At 41.4% G+C, this 3,896-nt stretch overlaps 1 protein-coding gene across 1 annotated transcript in view; it reads left to right on the top strand.

The window, feature by feature from the left end:
- The window catches only part of TBC1D4 (TBC1 domain family member 4), a gene marked incomplete at its 5' end in the record, with an annotated part of 266,876 nt that overhangs the window by 13,055 nt on the left and 249,925 nt on the right, over positions 1-3,896 (top strand). The window lies entirely within an intron of this gene.

Genomic DNA, 3,896 nt, shown 5'->3' on the forward strand with positions numbered 1-3,896 from the left:
TTTAGAGAGTTTTTTTTTTTTCTTTTGGAGAGGTTTTTGCTATAGGGCATGTGCATGGTGACATATTCTATGTGTGGATAGCTTTTGATAAATAAGCCTCCCAAACATATTTAGTAGTCAAATTATTCTGCTAAAATTGGAATGGTGTTTTGTACTTTCATTTTTTCTCTCTTCATGTAAATAAACTCTGTTAGTTATTAACAATAGAGATTGTCAATTAAGAGCGTATATGCTATTAGAGGTCTGGAAGTTAATTGGTATATAACCTTCATTTCTATTGGAAATTATGTTGGAGATAGGTTTCTGGTATTGTTTTGTTCATTTTTATAAGTGAAGTGTGAACCTAACAAAGTTAATTCTATTTTAATATATGAAAATGTAGAGGAGTTCTTTGGAGTAAAGAATATGTAATAACAATCTTTTTTTTTTTTTTTAGAGAGGTTTTTGCTATAGGGCACGTACATTCACAAGAAAGACAGAGAGAGACAGAGAGACAGAAAGCGAGAAATCACCCCCCCAGGGGGGATGGTCACACCGCAATCCTTCTCCTCCCTTCTCCTCTCAGGAGGATCTTGGGCACGCACACACACACACACACGCCCAGTGTGAGTTTAAGCCACCTGGTCCAGGATTTGAACCGTGGTAGACTACATGGGAGTCCAGTGACATAGCCATTACACTAACTGCTGGTCCCTGTAATAACAATCCTAATTCCTTTCATTCCTTTAATCTTTAATATTCACACTTAAATTTACCTTATACTTAACAGAGATTGTTCTCTTTTCTTTTTTTTTTCTTTTTCTTTTTTTCTTTTTGATCTACTGCAATTATTCAGCATTTGATTTTATCTTTAGAAACTCTACCCTAAACTTCCAGGAGTCAGGTTAATAATTTTAATAATATATACGTGTCTTAAAATAGTTACTAATCACTCTATAATATTTTGCTTAGGTTTTTAGACCAGAGGTTCTCAAACTTTCGAGCATGTCACGTGAAGGGTTTATGCAATAACAGTTGCTCAGTCTTCTTCCCCAGTTTCTGTCTCAGTAAGTCTGGGATGATGGCCAGAATTTGAATCTTTAACAAGTTCTTAATTGATGTAGATGCTGCTGGTCTGGGGACCATGCTTTGACAGGGAAACTGTGGCCTTTATTTTTGGAAATACCATTTATTTGAACATAGCCTGATTGGTTTATTGACATACTATCTATGCCTTTGTGCACAGTGTAGGGCTGAGAATTTGTGTTGGGCACCCTGTGGCTCCCAAGCCTAAAATCTTTATTGTCTGGCTCTTTTCAGAAAAAGTTTGCTAAATCCTGCTATAGACAGTTCTATGTGTATATGTGTGTGTGTGTGTGTGTGTGTACATATGTACCCAAAAACTTACATATTTTTATGCCCATTTTATAGATCAGATCCTAAGGACTTTAGCCAATAAGTGGCAGATTTGAAGTTCCAAACTTCCTGAAATCCACTTTAAACTTTTAATGATGATTCTCACATTTTTTTTCTTTTTTTAAAGACAAAAGCTTCTTGTGTCACAGTCCCATCTTGCCTGAGGGTCCCAGCTGGGGCCACAGGTGTGCCACTATGCTGGCCTCTTTTTTTTTTAGAATATTTTTTGTTTAATTTTATTTATCATTATTATTATTTTTTAATAATGACCAGAGAGAGAGAAAAACTGAGAATGCAAGCTGCCATGTCTGGGACTTGAACCACATTTGGTCATGTGGGAATCCAGCTCCTCATCCACCATGCCACCTGCTGGTCTGCCAAGCACTTTTTTAGGCAGAGTTGGACCATGTTTCCCAGCTTAGCCCCCAACTCATGATTCTTTGCCTCAGCCTCCTAGTCACTGGCACAGGAATGTGCTCCCATGCCTGTCCTTCCCAGATTGATCCCTGTAGCCTGCCCTCTTCTCTGAGCTCCAGCTTTTTTTGGTATCTGAATACTTACCTGATCTGTGCAATTGAATTTCTGAGGCCTGTAATCTGAGAATTATATCTGATCCTCCTTTTCACTCTCCAATTTCATTCTCTGAGATAAGTCATGTTAACTGTACCTCCAAAACTTATGTTTAATATGGCTGCAGTTCATCACCACTGCTACTGCTTGCTCTCACCACCGTCACGCCTCTGGCTGGATTGGTGTCCTGCCTCTCATCTACTCTTCCTGCTCTAGCCCTGCTCCCCTTTCAAGCCCTTCTTCCACAGAGCAGCAGGAGCGGTTTTTCTAAGACACCACCCCTATCAGGTCACACTCCAAATAATGTACGCATTTCTTCTCCCGTGATCCTGTGTGACTCAGCTCTGCTTCACAGTCTCTGATTCCTGCTCCCTTGCACACTTTACACGTCGGCCGGGCAAGTCTCTTGCCCTCTTTAAACACGCTCGGCTCTTTGGGTCACTTCAAAGCCTGAGCGTGTGCGGTGCCCATTCTTTGTTAGGTAGCTTATTGCTGAGGCTTCGGTTCTCTTCTTGAGTTGCAGATGTCATTTTCTCAGATTCGCCTCCAGTGCCTCTATCTATAGAAGGTGGGTATCCTAGTTTTTCACTTCTAACCTTGCTGTTGTTTTCCTTTTGACACTGACACATTCAAAATTAAACTTCTCCTTTTTAAATAATTATTCAATTTAATTTTATTTATTATTAAAAAAAATTGACCAAATTGAGACAGAGACAAAAAAAGGGAAAGTGAGGAACCAAGCTGCCAGGTCTGGGACTTGAACTGTGGTTGACCACATGTGAGAAAGTGAGAAAGCACTTTTTAGTAGGGACCGTCCACACCACAATCTCTTCTCTTCTATTCTCATCTCAGGCTTTTGGGAATGCATGTGCCTGGTGTGTTTTTCAAACTGCTAGGTCTGGAACTTGAACTGTGGGGCTGGTCATATGGGATCCAGCTGCCTTAATCACTATGCCACCAGCTTCCCATCCTCCCAGCCCTCCTACCCACCCCTTTTTTAAATTTTTTAATCACTTTACTGGGTACTGTTGCCACATTTGGAATGTAAGCTTCGTGCTGAGGGAGCTCTTGTCTGTTCATGGTTGCATGCCCAGGGCCTAGTTTTATAGTAGCAGCTCATTCCAGCCACTTGAAATGAACTAAGAATTGGTCTCTAACCTCAGGGAATGTAAGTCCACAGGCTGAGGTTAAAAATCTACTGGTAAAGATACATGTATGTTCCTGTTTGTGTTTCCTTTAATTATCTTAACAAGTGTTTATCGTGTGGTTTTCACAATTTTTTTTTTTTTTTTTTTTTAGGTTTTGGCCATAGGGGACGTGTGCTTTCAAGAAAGACAGTGAGGGACCAGCAGTTAGCGTAATGGCTATGTCGCTGGCCTCCCACATAGTTGACCGTGGTTCAAGTCCCGGACCCGGTGGCTTAAACTCACGCCGGGCGCGTGTGCGTGCGTGCCCAAGATCCCGAGAGGAGAGTGGAGGAGAAGGGATTGCGGCATGGCCATCCCCCCTGGGGGGTGATTTCCTGCCTTCTGTCTCTCTGTCTCTCTCTGTCTGTCTGGCGAGCGCACACGCCCTATAGCAAAAACCTCAAAAAAAAAAAAAAAAAGAAAAAAAAAAAGCATTCTCCTCAGAGGAAAGATGAGAAACCATCACCTATGGGGGATGGCCAAGCCACAGTCCCTTCTCCATTCTCCTCCTCTTAGGACTTCAGCTTTGGTTATGCATGCACATGTACTCAGCGTGATTTTCAAGTTGCCAGGTTCAGGACTCAAACTGTGGATGGCCATGTAGGAGTCCTTAACCACTATACCTCCTGCTGGCCCATTTCACAGTGTTCCCCCCCACCCCCACCATTTCACAGTATTTAAAAATTATGATTGCTTGTAATTTTAGAGACATCTATAATGTCTTATAATATTAAATGGGATTCC

The sequence above is a fragment of the Tupaia chinensis genome, unplaced genomic scaffold, assembly GCF_000334495.1.
Source record: "Tupaia chinensis unplaced genomic scaffold, TupChi_1.0 Scaffold000013_1, whole genome shotgun sequence".
NCBI lineage: Eukaryota > Metazoa > Chordata > Mammalia > Scandentia > Tupaiidae > Tupaia > Tupaia belangeri.